Source organism: Hyla sarda, chromosome 1, assembly GCF_029499605.1.
Source record: "Hyla sarda isolate aHylSar1 chromosome 1, aHylSar1.hap1, whole genome shotgun sequence".
Classification (NCBI taxonomy): domain Eukaryota; kingdom Metazoa; phylum Chordata; class Amphibia; order Anura; family Hylidae; genus Hyla; species Hyla sarda.
Window position 1 is genome coordinate 480,099,054 of NC_079189.1, and position 18,717 is coordinate 480,117,770.

Sequence of the window (18,717 nt, forward strand, 5' to 3'; positions counted from 1 at the left end):
TTGGAAATATAAATGTTTTATACCACGAATCCCTGGAAATTTTACAACTCAGATCCTCCTCCCATTTTTTTTTTTTTTGAAAATTTATCTTTACTTGTGGTTCTGCTTTTTGTAAGACTTTGTACACTTTAGATAAACCCCTTCTTCTTCTTACGTTATTCAGATCTAAGATCTCATATTCTTTCTCAGTTTTCCCTATCCCCCAATCCAATGATGAAATACAATGGAGTAATTGTAAATATAAAAAAAAAAAATCCCTTACTGGGATATCAAATTTAAGAGAAATGTCTTCAAAAGTCATTAAAGCATTTTCTTGACTAATATCCCCAAGATGTTTTATTCCCTTATTTATCCATTGGGAGAGGTCTGTAACGGGTAGTATATGTTGGATTACTTCCAATGGTGTTTTATCATATTTAATAGGGTTAATTATTTTATGTGACAAAGCATATAGCCAAACATTTGCAGTTGCTTTTAATGTTGGACTCTTACTATAGCCTGGGTGTTTTTTGATAGTGCTATCTCCCATAATAGCCACTTTGAGGATACTGACCCATTTAAATATGCTTCAAGTGGCACCCAATGGGCCAGAGTATCATTCTGCCATAATCTTTGTGCCTGGGTGAGTATGGCTGCTCGATAATAAACTAAAAGATTTGTACAACCCAATCCCCCTTCTCTAAGGGGCAAATACAATACTTTGCCCATAACTCTCGGCTTTTTGTTTTGCCAGATAAAGCGTAACAAAATATTGTGGAGGTCTTTAACCCCTTACGGACACAGGACGTCCTGTCAAATCTCGGCCCCCCGCCGCTGAAATCGTTCAGCAGGCATTGCGGCATATCGCCCAGGGGGGGTCATGGCCGCAGATCGCTGGACAATTCAGCCCAGCGATCTGCGGCGGATTTCGGATCAATTGGGTCTCCAGTGACCCGGAATTACTGGCTGAAGCCAGCAGGGGTGAGGTGGCACTGGTGCCACCTCACGATCGCCCTTATTTGTCGGCAGGTTTACCGCAACCCGCTCCGCACCTCTTCTGGAGCACGTGAGCGGGTGCGGGACGTGGACCCCGGAAGCTGGGGACCCCGATCCCCGGCATCCCTGTTGGGATCGGAGCCCCCGGAGTGGCGGCGGCGGCGAGGGACTGACCTGGGGAGCAGCAGTTGGAGGTGATTGACAGCCTCCTGCTGTTGCTTAACAACAGCTCCCAGCATGCAAAAAGGGCATGCTAGGCGCTGTAGTTATGCAACAGCAGGAGGCAGACCACCACAACTCACATTATTCCCTTATGGGCATGCTGGGACTTATAGTTTTGCAACAGCTGGAGGCACATTTTTTCTATGGAAAAGTGTACATTCAGCTGTTGTATAACTACAACTCCCAGCTTGCACAAACAGCTAAAGTGCATGCTGGGAGTTGTAGTGGTGCATCTGCTGGTTGCATAACTACAACTCCCAGCATGCCCGTTGGCTGTCGGTGACTGCTGAGAGTTGTAGTTTTGCAACAGCTGAAGGCACACTGGTTGTGAAACTCAGAGTTTTTTTTTTTTTTACCTAACTCAGTGTTTCACGACCGGTGTGCCTCCAGCTGTTGGAAACTACAACTCCCAGCATGCAACGTACATACTGGGAGTTGTAGTTTTGCAACAGCTGGAGGCACACCGTTTGTGAAACACTGAGTTAGGTCACAAACTCAGTGATACCCAACCAGTGTGCCTACAGCTGTGGCAAAACTAAAACTCTCAGCATGTACAGTCTGTCAGCGCATGCTGGGAGTTGTAGTTTTGCAACAGCTGGATGCCCCCCCCAATGTGAATGTACAGGGTACACTCACATGGGCGGAGGTTTACAGTAAGTATCCGGCTGCAAGTTTGAGCTGCGGCAAATTTTCTGCCGCAGCTCAAACTGCCAGCGAGAAACTACTGTGAACCCCTGCCCGTGCGACTGTACCCTAAAAACACTACACTAACACAAAATAAAATAAAAAGTAAAAAAACACTACATATACACATACCCCTACACAGCCCCCCTCCCCTCCCCAATAAAAATTAAAAATGTCTGGTACGCCAATGTTTCCAAAACGGAGCCTCCAGCTGTTGCAAAACAACTACTCCCAGTATTACCAGACAGCCACTGACTGTCCAGGCATGCTGGGAGTTTTACAACAGCTGGAGGCACCCTGTTTGGGAATCACTGGTGTAGAATACCCCTATGTCCACCCCTATGCAATCCCTAATTAAGGCCTCAAATGCTCATGGCGCTCTCACTTTGGAGCCCTGTCGTATTTCAAGGCAACAGTTTAGGGTCACATATGGGGTATCGCCGTACTCGGGAGAAATTGTGTTACAAATTTTGGGGGGTATTTTCTGCTTTTACCCTTTTTTTAAATGTAACATTTTTGGGAAAAGAAGCATTTTAGGTAAAAAAATTTTTTTTTTTTTACATATGCAAAAGTCGTGAAACACCTGTGGGGTATAAAGGTTCATTTAACCCCTTGTTACGTTCCCCGAGGGGTCTAGTTTCCAAAATAGTATGCCATGTGGTTTTTTTTTGCTGTCCTGGCACCATAGGAGCTTCCTAAATGCGGCATGCTCCCAGAGCAAAATTTTCTTTCAAAAAGCCAGATGTGACTCCTTCTCTTCTGAGACCTGTAGTGCGCCAGCAGAGCACTTTTCACCCCCATATGGGGTGTTTTCTGAATCGGGAGAAATTGGGCTTCAAATTCTTGGGGGTATTTTCTGCTATTACCCTTTTTAAAAATGTAATTTTTTGGGGAAAACAAGCATTTTAGGAAAAAAATTATATATTTTTTTACATATGCAAAAGTCGTGAAACCCCTGTGGGGTATTAAGGTTCACTTTACCCCTTGTTACGTTCCCAGAGGGGTCTCGTTTCCAAAATAGTATGCCATGTGGGATATTTTTTTTTTTTGCTGTTATGGCACCATAGGGGCTTCCTAAATGCGGCATGCCCCCAGAGCAAAATTTGCTTTCAAAAAGCCAAATGTGACTCCTTCTCTTCTGAGACCTGTAGTGCGCCAGCAGAGCACTTTTCACCCCCATATGGGGTGTTTTCTGAATCAGGAGAAATTGGGCTTGAAATTTTGGGGGGTATTTTTTGCTATTACCCTTTTTAAAAATGTAGAACTTTTGGGAAACCAAGCATTTTAGGAAAAAATATATATATTTTTTATATATGCAAAAGTCGTGAATCACCTGTGGGGTATTAAGGTTCACTTTACCCCTTGTTATGTTCCCCGAGGGGTCTAGTTTCCAAAATGGTATGCCATGTGTTTTTTTTGCTGTACTGGCACCATAGGGGCTTCCTAAAGGTGACATGCCCCCCAAAAACCATTTGCCGCTCCTTCCCTTCTGAGCCCTCTACTGCGCCCGCCGAACACTTTACATAGACATATGAGGTAGGTGCTTACTCGAGAAAAATTGGGTTTCAAATACAAGTAAAAATTTTCTCCTTTTTACCCCTCTCAAAAATTCAAAAATTGGGTCTACAAGAACACGCGAGTGTAAAAAATGAAGATTGTGAATTTTCTCCTTCACTTTGCTGCTATTCCTGTGAAACACCTAAAGGGTTAAAACGCTGACTGAATCTCATTTTGAATACTTTGTGGGGTGCAGTTTTTATAATGGGGTCATTTGTGGGGCATTTCTAATATGAAGACCCTTCAAATCCACTTCAAACCTGAACTGGTCCCTGAAAAAAAGCGAGTTTCAAAATTTTGTGAAAAATTGGAAAATTGCTGCATAACTTTGAAGCCCTCTGGTGTCTTCCAAAAGTAAAAACACGTCAATTTTATGATGCAAACATAAAGTAGACATATTGTATTTTTGAATAAAAACTTTTTTTTGGGAATATCCATTTTCCTTACAAGCAGAATTTTCATCAAATTTTGGGATTTTTCACCAAGAAAGGATGCAAGTTACCATAAAATTTGACCACTATGTTAAAGTAGAATATGTCACGAAAAAAAAATCTCTGAATCAGAATGATAACTAAAAGCATCCCAGAGTTATTAATGTTTAAAGGAGTAGTCCAGTGGTGATTCAGTGGTGAGCAACTTATCCCCTATCCTAAGGATAGGGGATAAGTTGCAGATCGCGGGGGGTCCGACCCCTGGGGCCCCCCGCGATCTCCTGTACGGAGCCCCGACAGCCCGCTGGAAGGGGGCGTGTTGACCTCCGCACGAGGCGGCGGCCGACACGCCCCCTCAATACAACTCTATGGCAGAGCCGAAGCGCTGCCTTCGGCAATCTCCGGCTCTGCCATAGAGATGTATTGAGGGGGCGTGTCGGCCGCCGCCTCGTGCGGGGGTCGACACCCGCTATCTCGGCGGAGAGCCGGGGCCCCGTACAGAGAGAACGCAGGGGGCCCCAGTGGTCGGACCCCCCGCGATCTCAAACTTATCCCCTATCCTTAGGATAGGGGATAAGTTTTTCACCACTGGACTACCCCTTTAAAGTGACAGTGGTCAGAATTGCAAAAAATGTCCGAGTCCTTAAGGAGAAAAAGGGCTCAGTCCTTAAGGGGTTAATTACTAGATGGGGAATTTCGATTGGAAGGTTCCTAAAAATATATAATATTTTTAGCAACAGAGACATCTTAATGACTGCAATGCGTCCCAACCATGATAATGGTAGTTTCGCATATCCCGCTATATCTGTATTAATTTGCGTCTTTAATACCTCTATATTGTTTTGCATAGTACTTTTCGGAGACCTTGTCAATCTTATTCCCAAATAGCTTAAAGACTCGGTATCCCAAGAAAAAGAATATCTAGATTGCAATTCGTCCTTAGTGTCATTATCTATACATAATGGTAATACAGTGGATTTGGATAGATTTAATTTATAATAACTCACCAAACTAAATTGGGTTATGAAAGTCATTACTGTCTTTAGAGAATTACATGGATTTGTACATGAAATTAAAATATCATCCTCAAATAAGTTTATGCGGTAATCTTTGGTACTGACCGGTATGCCCCAAGTCCCCTCAGAATCCCGAATTCTTTGAGCCAAATGCTCCATCGCTAGGACAAAAAGCACTGGGGACATGGAGCACCCCTGTCTGGTAGCATTCGAAATACTAAAATTCCTAGATATCGATCCTCGTACAGAAACTCTTGCTGAGGGCCCAACATAAAGGGCCACAATTGCCATCACCAAAGGGGGGTAAATCCAAAACTTCCCCAGCACAGCCCCCAGGTACCCCCAATGGACGCGGTTGAATGCCTTCTCCGCATCCATTGAAAGCAGGAGAAAAGGCACTCGACCGTGCACTGCCACATCAATAAGACTCAAGAGCCTCCTAGTCCCGTCTAGTGACTCCCGACCTGTGACAAATCCCACCTGATCCATATTAATCAAGTTCGGTAAATTTTTGCTTATTCTAGTAGCTAATAATTTTGCATAAAGCTTGATATCGCTGTTTAACAATGAAATGGGTCTATAGTTACTCACTATGGTGGGGTCCTTCCTATGTATGGGAATCACTACAACAACTGCTTCTAACTAGTGTTGAGTGGCATAGGCCATATTCGAATTCGGGATATTTTGCAAATATATGGACGAATATTCGTCATATATTTGCAAAATTTGCATATTGGTAATATTCACGTTTTATTTTCCCATATGCGAAAATTCGCATACGCGAAAATTTGCATATGTGAAAATTAGCATATACGAACATTTGCATATGTGAAAATGTGCATATGTGAAGATTCGCACGCCAGTTTCACACAGTAGTATTAGAGCCTTCTTTATACCACACAAGCTGGAAGCAGAGAGGGATGATCATTGTGATGTGTGCTGTGAAAAAAAAAATATTCATAATTGCGAATATATAGTGCTATATTTGCAAATATTAACGAATTCGCAAATATGCGATATTCGTGAATAAAATTTGCATTGTGAATATTCGCGAGCAACACTACTTCTAACATCTCTCCAGGGATTTTACCAGAAGATAAAACTTCATTGAACAAGTCGGTCAAGTAAGGAACCACTTTCCCCAAATGTAACTTATAAAACTCATTCCTTAGCCCATCGGGTGCCGGGGATTTAGTGTTTTTTAGGGAAAGAATATGTTTAGTAACCTCCTCTCTAGAAAATGGAGCCGATATTTCAGCAATCTGAAGATCGGTCAAGCTTGGAAGTGAAGCATTTGCTAGAAATTCATGTATTAACTTTTGAGTTGGTTGGGGTGTCTTCACATCTCCATTTAAATTATAGAGTGCCTCATAATAACCAGCAAATGCGTCCGCCAACCCTTTTAGATCATATGCCCTTCCTCCTTTGCTTAAGTTAATATATGGTACTTTATTTTCTTGTATCCCTTTTTGTTTAACTTGTTTTGCCAAAAAAATCCCTGGTTTATTTGATAACCAATACTTATCAATTTTCTTGGTTCTTAAAGCCAATTCAAACTTATATAAGTCCATATTATGCAACTCCTCCAATAATGCATTGATTCATGCTGCTATACTAGGACTGTACATCTTTTTATTTTGTCTATGTAAGTTGGCTAATTCTATTAAAAGGCTATGCTTCTTTAACCTTGTTTGCTTCCTATGGTGCGCCGCCTGACTTATTAATCTACCACTAAGTGTTACCTTAAAGGCACACCACAGTGCAGACACAGTAGAGACAGAGCCCTTATTTATTTAAAAAAAAGGACTCTACAAAATCTGACAGGAGTTCTGTGCAAACTACTTCTCCATAAGCGTTGAGTTGGGCCCCCCACCAAACCCTGTAGGATTAGTGTAATTGGGGCATGGTCCGACCATGATATATTTTTGATTTCTGACGATATAACTAAATCCAGTAAAGGTTTACTTATGAGAAAGTAACCTATACTTGTGTAAATTTGGTGGGGATGGGAAAAGAAAGAAAAATCTGATTCTGTAGGAGGGTGTTGACCTCTCCATATATCAAATAATACATACTTCGAAATAGTCTTAAATATAGTAGTTGTTTATTTTTGCTGTAATTTCGAAGTAGAATCTACCGATGGCCAAACCGGGTGATTAACCTGTTGGGGACGAAGGGCGTATGCATACGCCCTTGCGTCCTGGTACTTAAGGACGAAGGGCGTATCCATACGCCCGTGGGAATTTCGGCCCCCGCCGTGCGCCGGGCGGGGACCGGGCCGGGGTGACTGCTGATATCTATCAGCAGGCACCCCGTGCAAATGCCCAGGGGGGTCATTAGACCCCCCCATGTCGGCGATCGGCGCAAATCGCAAGTGAATTCACACTTGCGATTTGCGCCGATTCCGGGTCATTACGGGTCTATGGTGACCCGGTGACCCGGAATAGAAGGGGGATCGCGAGAGTCTAAGACACCCACGATCCCCCTAAAGCGATAGGAGTGAGGTGGCAGAGTTGCCACCCCTCCTATCTCTGCTATTGGTGGTCTAGACGCGACCACCAATAGCAGATCTGGGGCCGAGGGGTTTACTTTCGTTTTCCCCGTCCTGCCCTCCCACAATAGGCGGGGCAGAACGGGGAAAACGAAGAGGAGCGGCGCCGGAGTCCACTTACCCCTCCAGAGGCAGCGGAGCGACGGGGATCGGCGGCGGCGACGGAGATCTGCGGCGGCGTGCGGCAGAAGAGGACAGCTCCCGGATGCGACGGAAGCCGGTGAGTAGTTGCATAGCAACATCTAGAGGGCTACAGTCTGAGACCACTATAGTGGTCTCTAGACTGTAGCCCTCCAGATGTTGCAAAACTACAACTCCCAGCATGCCCAGACAGCTGTTTGCTGTGTGGGCATGCTGGAATTTGTAGTTTTGCAACAGCTGGAGGTCTGCAGTTTAGAGACCACTGCACAGTGATCTCTATACTGCCCTCTAGATCTTGCAAAACTACAACTCCTAGCATGCCCACACAGCTGTTTGCTGTCTGGGCATGCTTGGAGTTGTAGTTTTGCAACATCTGGAGGTCCACAGTTTGGAGATCACTGTTCAGTGGTCTCTAAATTGTAGCACTCCAGATGTTGCAAAACTACAAATTCCAGCATGCCCACACAGCAAACAGCTGTCTCGGCATGCTGGGAGTTGTGGTTGCGTACCTCCAGCTGTTGCATAACTACATCTCCCAGCATGCCCTTCTGTGATCAGACATGCTGGGAATTGTAGTTTTGCAACAGCTGGAGGTACACTGGTTGGAAACAGAACTGAGTTAGGTAACAGAACCCAACTCAGTATTTTCCAACCAGTGTGCCTCCAGCTGTTTAAAAACCACAACTCCCAGCATATACTGACAGACCGTGCATGCTGGGAGTTGTAGTTTTGCAACAGCTGGAGGCTCACTGGTTGGAAGATACTGAATTAGGTAACAGAACCCAACTCAGTATTTTCCAACCAGTGTGCCTCCAGCTGTTTCAAAACTACAACTCCCAGCATGTACTGACAGACCGTGCATGCTGGGAGTTGTAGTTTTGCAACAGCTGGAGGCTCACTGGTTGGAAAATACTGAGTTAGGTAACAGAACCTAACTGAAGGTTCTCCAACCAGTGTGCCTCCAGCTGTTGCAAAACTACAACTCCCAGCATGTACTGACAGAGCGTGCATGCTGGGAGTTGTAGTTTTGAAACAGCTGGAGGTTTGCCCCTCCCCCCCCCCCCCATGTAAACGTACAGGTACATTCACACGGGCGGGTTTATAGCAAGTTTCCTGCTTCAAGTATGAGCTGCGGCGCAAATTCCTAGCGGGAAACTCACCGTAACCCGCCAGTGTGAATGTACCCTAAAAACACTACACTACACTACACTAACACCTAATAAAGAGTAAAACACTACATATACACCCCCTTACACTGTCCCCCCCAATAAAATGAAAAACGTATTGTACAGCAGTGTTTCCAAAACGGAGCCTCCAGCTGTTGCAAAACAACAACTCCCAGCATTTCCGGACAGCCACTGATTGTCCAGGCATGCTGGGAGTTTAGCAACAGCTGGAGGCACCCTGTTTGGGAATCACTGGCGTAGAATACCCCTATGTCCACGTCTATGCAATCCCTAATTTAGTCCTCAAATGCGCATGGTGCTCTCTCACTTTGGAGCCCTGTCGTATTTCAAGGAAACAGTTTAGGGCCACATATGGGATATTTCCGTACTCGGGAGAAATTGCACTACAAATTTTGGGGGGCTTTTTCTCCTTTTACCCCTTATGAAAAGGAAAAGTTGGGGTCTACACCAGCCTGTTAGTGTAAAAAAAAAATATTTTACACTAACATGCTGGTGTTGCCCTTTACTTTTTATTTTCACAAGAGGTGAAAGGAAAAAAAGACCCCCAAAATTTGTAACCCAATTTCTCCTGAGTACGGAAATACCCCATATGTGGGCGTAAAATGCTCTGCGGGCGCACAACAAGGCTCAGGAGTGAGAGCGCACTATGTACATTTGAGGCCGAAATTGGTGATTTGCACAGGGGTGGCTGATTTTACAGCGGTTCTGACATAAATGCAAAATAATAAATACCCACATGTGACCCCATTTTGGAAACTACACCCCTCACGTAAGGGGTACAGTGAGCATTTACGCCCCACAGGGGTCTGACAGATTTTTGGAACAGTGGTACGTGAAAAGGAAAAATTAAATTTTTTTGTTTGCACAGCCCACTTTTTCAAAGATCTGTCAAACGCCAGTGGGGTGTAAATGCTCACTGCACCCCTTATTACATTCCGTGAGGGGTGTAGTTTCCAAAATGGGGTCACATGTGGGGGGGTCCACTGTTCTGGCACCACGGGGGGCTTTGTAAATGCACATGGCCCCCTACTTCCATTCCAAACAAATTATCTCTCTAAAAGCTCAATGGCGCTCCTTCTCATCTGAGCGTTGTAGTTCGCTCGCAGTGCACTTGACGTCCACATATGGGGTATTTCCATACTCAGAAGAAATGGGGTTACAAATTTTGGGGGGCATTTTCTCCTATTACCCTTTGTAAAAAAGTAAAATTTGGGGAAAAACCAGCATTTTAGTGGAAAAATATTTTTTTTTCATTTACACATCCGACTTTAACAAAAAGTTGTCAAACACCTGTGTGGTGTTAAGGCTCACCGTACCCCTTGTTACGTTCCTTGAGGGGTGTCGTTTCCATAATAGTGTGCAATGTGTTTTTTTTTGCTGTCCTGGCACCATAGGGGCTTCCTAAATGGGACATGCCCCCCAAAAACCATTTCAGAAAAACTCACTCTCCTAAATCCCATTGTTGCTCCTTCGCTTCTGAGCCCTCTACTGCGCCCGCTGAACACTTGACATACACATATGAGGTATTTTCTTACTCGAGAGAAATTGGGTTACAAATTTTGAGAGGATTTTTTTCCTTTTACCCCTTGTAAAAATTCAAAAACTGGGTCTACAAGAACATGCCAGTGTAAAAAATGAAGATTTTGAATTTTCTCCTTCACTTTGCTGCTATTCCTGTGAAACACCTAAATGGTTAACACACTTACTGAATGTCATTTTGAATACTTTGAGGGGTGCAGTTTTTATAATGGGGTCATTTATCGGGTATTTCTAACCAGAAGACCCTTCAAATCCACTTCAAACCTGAACTGGTCCCTGAAAAATTCAGATTTAGAAAATTTTGCGAAAAATTGGAAAATTGCTGCTGAACTTTGAAGCCCTCTGGTGTCTTCCAAAAGTAAAAACTCATCAATTTTATGATGCATACATAAAGTAGACATATTGTATATGTGAATCAATATATAATTTATTTTTAATATCCATATTCCTTATAAGTAGAGAGCTTCAAAGTTAGAAAAATGCTAAATTTTCAAATTTTTCATGAAATTTTCAAGTTTTTCACCTAGAAAGGATGCAAGTATCGCCGAAAATTTACCACTAACATAAATTAGAATATGTCACGAAAAAACAATCTCGGAATCAAATTTATAAGTAAAAGCATTCCAGAGTTATTAATGCTTAAAGTGACAGTGGTCAGATTTGCAAAAAATGCTCCCGTCCTTAGGGTCATAATGGGCTCCGTCCCCAAGGGGTTAAAATCGCCCATTATTATTACTCTATTGCTTATGGAGAAAGATGCCTTACGTAAGACTTTGCATAAGAAACTATCTTGTTTTTGGTGCATAGAGTGCTACTATGGTCAAGGGCACATTGTTAACAATCCCCTTAAATATTACATATCTACCACCTACATCTATCTCTACCCTGGGGTTGGTAATTGACAATGATTTTTTTAAATATCAATGCAACCCCCCCCTTTCTTTATTGGGGCTGAGGCACAAAATATACAAGAGTATTCTTTATGATGCAATCTATGGCCATCTTCTGTTTTCAAGTGCGTTTCTTGCAAACTGAGAATGTCTGCCTTCAGATCCAAGGCCTCATTTCACATTTTGCTTCTTTTCAGGGGGAAATTCAACCCTTTACAGTTAATAGACACAAACCTTAATGCCATATCTTATCTCATTTGACTTCTTCTCTACTACACCTTGAATATTCCTCTGTCTGAGTCCTAGATAGGAGTAAGGGAAGCGATTGAGCAACATAAAAAAAAGAGTAAAAAAAAAAACTCGCAACAACACTTATTCTCTCTACTGAAGATAGTTTTATCCCCAGAACACCCACACCGTGAACAAGGGGGCTATAATTAGCCCCATAGGGGTTATGTTGGTTAATTTCCAACATATCTGTGCGAAAGCTAAACCAGCCATTACAAGAGATTTACCGTTACATTATTCCCAAAAAATAAAAAAAATAAAAATTAATTCCATTCTACTCCTTTAACCAAAAATCAAAACTGTTAATAAGAACTGTTAACGAAAAATGGAGGGTGTAAAATTAATAGAAAAGAAAAGCAAAACACAATATAACATAGAATGTAGATATTTCCAAACACTATTGGTCATCTTTTCAACCTCTATCCATTCCCCCCTTTTTTATAGCATGTTTATGAGTAGCCGTTATCCACTCTACTGGTTGATGTAAATGTTCCCATTTTCCCAGAGACTCTGAAGTTATACCCCACTCTTTACACAAATTTATCAGGGCTTGCGGTGAAGTGTCTCTTTATCCATTTTTAATATTGCTGCTTACATTTATTGGTCCCTGATTGAAATTAATAATTTTGTTCAAAAAAATATAAATTTAGTTCCCTACAAATTTTTCCATCCCTACTGTATCTTTTTTTTTTCTTTAATGGTAACCTACAAAATGTAATAAAAAAGAATGCTAACTGTACCCCTTTTTTGGATTGATAAAGCTTAAAAAAGAATAAAAAAAAACACCACAAAAGCGCCAAAGTTAAAACCCACATGACATTTTTCTTGGCGTTTTTTTCACTCCCATAGATTTCTATGGGAGAAAAACACCATGATTTCTGTGAAAAAAACACCATAGTCTCAACATGCTGCGATTTTGAATAACTGCCAAGGAGCAGGAAAACTCCAAAGAGGAGTGAAAAAATGCCAAGAGAAATAAATAAAATAAATAAAATAAACTCCAAACTGAAAAACGCCATGTGGATTTGGCATTTTGCAGTTCCCTATTGACTTGCAGCTAACATCATGCGGCAGAATGGACGTTTTTATTGGCATTTTTGCAAAAAATAAATAAAAAATTGTGAAAATTTTGCCTAACACTGGCATAGTGCAGGGTGGCAACCACTGCCCGCCCAGTGGTCAAGCAGCCCCACTGCTGCCCCACCCCACCCCTAGACTCATGGCACACTAAGCTTTTATGGATATTAAAAATCACAATGTCTGGGGAGGCCATAGTCCCCCTTAACCACTTAAGGACCAGACCCATTTTGGCCTTAAAGGGGTACTCCACTGGAAATGTTTTTTTTTGTTTTTTTTTTTAAATCAACTGGTGCCAGAAAGTTAAACAGATTTGTAAATTACTTCAATAAAAAATCTTAATCCTTCCAGTACTTATCAGCTGCTGTATGTTCCACAGGAAGTTCTTTTCGTTTTGAATTTCCTTTCTGTCTGAGCACAGTGCTCTCTGCTAACACCTCTGTCCATTTTGGGAACTGTCCAGAGTAGGAGCAAATCCCCAAAGCAAACCTATCCTGCTCTGGACAGTTCCTGACATGGACAGAGGTGTCAGCAGAGAGCACTGTGTTTTTTTTTTTTTTTCCTTCTGGCCTTCTCAAAATCCTCTTTTGTATTTCCATCCACGAACCCACATGAGGGCTTGTTTTTTGTGTCACCAATTTTATATTGTAATTACATCTCTTACTTTACCATAAAATGTATGGCGCAACAAAAAAAAAGATATATAATTTTTATGGGAAAATTCAAAAGAAAACCGCAATTTAGCAAATTTTGGAAGGTTTTGTTTTCACGCTGTACACTTTACGGTAAAAATGACATGTTTTCTTTATTCTGTGGGCCAATACAAATAAAATGATACCCATGTTAGATGCCTTTTTATACATATATTGCTTTAAAAAAAATCTCAAACTATTTTAACAAAATTAGTATGTTTGAAATTGCCCAATTTTGACCACCTATCAAATTTTTCCGTATATGGGGTGGTATGAGGGCAAATTTTTTTGTGCCGTGATCTGTAGTTTTCATCTTTACCCCTTTTGCTTATATTTTACTTTTAATACATTTTTTATTCACTTTTTTGAGAATAAAATGTGACAAAAAAGCTGCAATTTTGGATTTTATTTTTTTTTAAGGAATAATAAGGAATAATTAACAATATATTTTCATAGTTTAGACTTTTACGCACACGGTGATACCAAATATGTTTATAAATTTTTTTACGCTTTTTTGGGGGGTAAAATTGGGAAAAAAAATTATTGGGGGAGGGGATTTTTCTAATCTTTTTTAAACTTTATTAGTCTCCTTTTTTTTTTAGCAATAATTTGATTGCTAATACTGTTCAGTGCTATGCATAGGGCATAGCACTGATCAGTGATATCGTCTATCTTCTGCTCTGATCAATCTCAGACCAGAGCAGAAGACCCCAGGAGATGGCCAGAGGCAGGTGAGGGAACCTCTGGCCTCCATTATGGATGATTGGATCCCAGTGGCAGCGATGCGGGCAATCCAATCATCTATTTAAAGTACTGCACTGCCGCAAATGCCGTGATCTGACGGCATCTGAGGGGTTAATGGCGGATATCCGCACGATCGTGGATGCCCGCCATTACTGGTGGATCTCGCAGTCATGGTGCTTGCAGTCATGGCGGAGCGGAAATGTACATCATGGTGCGTTAAGGACCACTGCCCCATGACGTACATTTAAGTCCATTGTTGTTAAGGGGTTAAGGGCGGACCCATTTTTTACCTTAATGACCAGGCTCTTTTTTTTCTATTTGACATGTGTCTCCTTGAATGGTAATAACTTTAGAACGCTTTTTCTGAGCAAAGCGATTCTGAGATAGTTTTTTCATGACATATTGTACTTTCTATAAGTCGTACATTTTTGTTGACACATGCAGCATGTTTTTTAAAAACTCCAAAATATTGTGAAAAACTGGAAAATTTCTGTCAGGTTTTTTAAAATGATTTTTTTATGGTGTTCACTGTGCGGTAAAAGTGATGTTATATTTATCCTGTGGGTCCTCACAATTATGGCGATACCAATTTTATATAGCTTTTTATGTTCTTTTATCTTTTCTGAGCGAAATAATTTTTTTCCCTTTTTTTTTGTGTATCATTTTCCGACAGCCGTAACTTTTTTTTTTGGTCCTACGCCATTGAGTGAAGACTTATTTTTTGTGGAACAAGCTGTACTTTGTATTGGTATCATTTTTGCAATACATGCTACCTTTTCATCTTTTTTATTCTGCTATTTGTACCAAAATTGGCAAATTTTGTGCTTTTGTTGTTTTACGGCGTTCACTGAGCGAGATAATTTACATTACAGATTTATCGTACACATCATTACAGACATGGCAATATCTAGTATATATATGATTTGTGTTTTTTTTTATTTATGATAATACAGGGCTTTTATTGGGAAAGGGGCATTTATTAATTTTTTTAACACTCCATACTTTTCTTGAAGAACCTTTTGTTATTTTATTTTTCACTTTTTACAGATTATACTATGCTGCAATACATGTATACTGCAGCACAGTTCAACCTGATCAGCTGCACACACTACAGCCTGTGTGATCCAACCTGTGGCTGCATCTCAGAGGCTTCCATAGCGGGCAGACAGGAGGCCATCAGCTGGCCTCCTGATGCCATGGCAACCAACAGCGACCCATGATCATATTGTGGCGCCGCCATTGGTGATCAGGGTGAGCACCCTCCACCTGTCAAAACCATAGATGCCGTGATCAGGGTTGATCCTGGCATTTATGGAGTTAATGTTGTTGGGACCGGTGCAATTGCAGCCCCAGTAGCTGCGGCAAGACCCCGGGTGTGATTCACAGTCTGATCCCGCAGGCAATCACCTAAGCTGCGCACAGCAGAGCAGGAGATCAGCAGAACTTATGCATATGTCTACGTGCTGTAGCAGGAAGGGGTTAAAGGGATACTCAGGTGAAAAAAAATGCTTTCAAATCAACTGGTGCCAGAAAGTTAAACAGATGGGTTTTTGGGAGGACCAAATTGTGTTTTCGGAGGAGATGTCGTCATGGACCAGATCTATGAATCTTCGGATCCGGTACATAGACGACATCTTCCTCATCTGTTCTTCCTCAGGGGAATAATTTTAATCAATTTGCAGGGATCTTAAATCGAAACAATCTCGGATTAAGGTTTACACATACAATTCACAACCAAAACTTACATTTTTGGATAAAAAAATCTGTATTACATGATAGACAAATTGCTACTACTCTTTATCGAAAAGAGACAGCAACTAATACATTGGAACAATGGGAAAGCTGTCATCCACCTCCATTGAAATATGGCACCCCAGTTAGTCAATATATACGTGCGAGACATAATTGCTCTACTCTTGAAGAATTCAAGAGGAAAGCACATGAACCCCATATTAGGCTAAAAAATAGAGATTATCCAAATAAAGCCCCTAAAAAAGATTATCATAGGGCCCTTTTAAGTAACTGAGTTGCTAACTCCCAAAAAGCGAGAAACTAAAGAAGAGACCCTGAGAATTATTGTTACTTAAAACCAGAAAGCAGTTGAAGTAAGACAAGTTATCTCTTCCTTTTGGGAAATTCTGAAATCGGATAAAGCCATTGCGGATTTGATCCCTGTCTCTCCATCTATAACGTATAGAAGGGGGAAAAACCTAGGGGCTAAATGAGACCACAGGGGCTAAATGATTTCATTTCATATGCGTGTTTTTATAACTATTTCTAGAGATGAGCGAACTTTTGAAAAATTCGATTCGTCCGACTCGCCAAACTTCCTTAAAAAGTTTGTTTCGATCCAAAAATTTTTGTGGCAAATCTATATTAAAAAAGGCTATTTCTAGCCTACATACAGCCTCTATAGGGGTATAGAACACTTTGCTGTGTTCTAAAATGCATATGGAGTGTGCTGGGGTAGTGAAATAATACTGTTATTCAGAATAACATGCAGATTACCAGCATTGCTTTTAGAATCAATGCCGCACAGCAGCACAATAACAGAGCCTGGTGGTGGCATCAGTGTCAGGAGACCATATAGTGACTGAATGACAGCGTGGAGGTGTTGGCAGCATGAGGATGCCATATAGTGGCTGAATGGAACAGTGTGGAGGTGTTGGAAGCATGAGGACACCATATAGTGGCTGAATGACACAGCATGGAGGTGTTGGCAGCATGAGGAGACCATATAGGGGATGAATGGCACAGCCCGGAGTTGCCAGCAGCATGAGTAGGCACTAGGCCTTCACAATCCCTAAGATTAAAAGTTGAATTAAGAACTTTAAACCAAAGATTTTGGATAGCGGGTGCTACCTATGAGAAAATGTGAAATTCCCGGACCCAGGTCCCACAGCGGCATCAGTAAACCATATATTGCCTGAATGACACAGCCTGGAGTTGGCTGATGCACGAGTACACAGGAGGGCTTCACAATCCCCCCTAAAACACAACAATTTTAGAAATGTTTGCAAAATATTTTGGATAGCGGGTTCTACCTATGAGAAAATTTGAAATCCCCGGACCCAGGCCCCACAGCAGCATCAGTAAACCATATATTGCCTGAATGACACAGCCTGGACTTGGCTGATGCACGAGTACACAGCAGGGCTTCAAAATCTCCCCCCCCCCCTAAAAAAAAAACACCACAATTTTAGAAATTTTTGGAAAAGATTTTGGATAGCGGGTGCTACCTATGAGAAAATTTGAAATTCCCAGGCCCAGCAGCGGCATCAGTAAACCATATATTGCCTGAATGACACAGCCTGGAGTTGGCTGATGCACGAGTACACAGCAGGGCTTCACAATCCCCCCCAAAAAACACAACAATTTTAGAAAATGTTCAAAAAAGCTTTTGGATCGCGGGTGCTACCTATGAGAAAATTTGAAATTCCCAGGCCCAGCAGCGCCATCATTTTTTGATTTGAAATTTAAATCAAACTTTGAGTTTCCTGGACCCCAGCGTGTGGGTACGAAGGACCAAATATAACAAGCCCCCACAGGGCTCATGTGGCCGTGAGATGTAGGCGCAACATCTCCATTGCCCTGACCGGCCATTGTTTCCAAGACTTTTCACCCAAGGCAAACCATGTGAAGAACAGCGTGACACCGCCGTGCCCTGCACACATGGTATGCTGAAGGGCCACTGAGACTTGTCTGGGCAGTGGAGGCTTAGGACACAGTGGATGATGTGGAGGCGGAGTAGCACACTGTCAAAGGACCAACGGGCTGACATAGTGTAGCAGGAAGCAACATGGAGTACACACCAAGGCTTCACAATCCCAAAGAAAAAAACAACCATTTTTTAAATTTTTGAAGAAGATTTAGGACAGCGGGGGCTACCTATATATTGCCTGAATGACACAGCCTACACAGCAGGGCTTCACAATCTCACCCAAAAAACACCACATTTTTTGAAATTTTTTAAAAATATTTTGGATAGTGGGTGCTACCTATGAGAAAATTTGAAATTCCCAGACCCAGGCCCAGCAGTGCCATCAGTAAACCATATATTGCCTGAATGACACAGCCTGGAGTTGGCTGATGCATGAGTACACAGCAGGGCTTCACAATCCCCCCCCCCCCCCCCCCCCCAAAAAAAAAAAAAAAAAAAAAAACACAACAATTGTAGAAATTTATGAAGAAGACTTTTGGATAGCGGGTGCTACCTATGAGAACATTTTTATTCCCAGACCCTAGGCCCAGCATCGGTATCAGTAAACCATATATTGCCTGAATGACACAGCCTGGAGTTGGCTGATGCATGAGTACACTCCAGGGCTTCACAATCCCCCCCCCCCCAAAAAAAAACAACAATTGTAGAAATTTATAAAGAAGACTTTTGGATAGCGGGTGTTACGAATGAGAAATTTTATTTCCCAGACCCAGGCCCAGCAGTGGCATCAGTAAACCATATATTGCCTGAATGACACAGCCTGGAGTTGGCTGATGCATGAGTACACACCAGGGCTTCAAAATCCCACCAAAAAAAACACAACAATTGTAAAAATTTATGAAGAAGACTTCAACCTGCAACTCTCTTCTCCTGATGATGATGAAGCCCCTTCTGCACCCGGCTCCCAATTGCGATCGGCTTCATCATCATCAACAGGTGTGTGCACGTCACTGATGTCCTCCTCAGGTTCCCCAACAGTGTCTGCTTCAGGACCCTGAACAC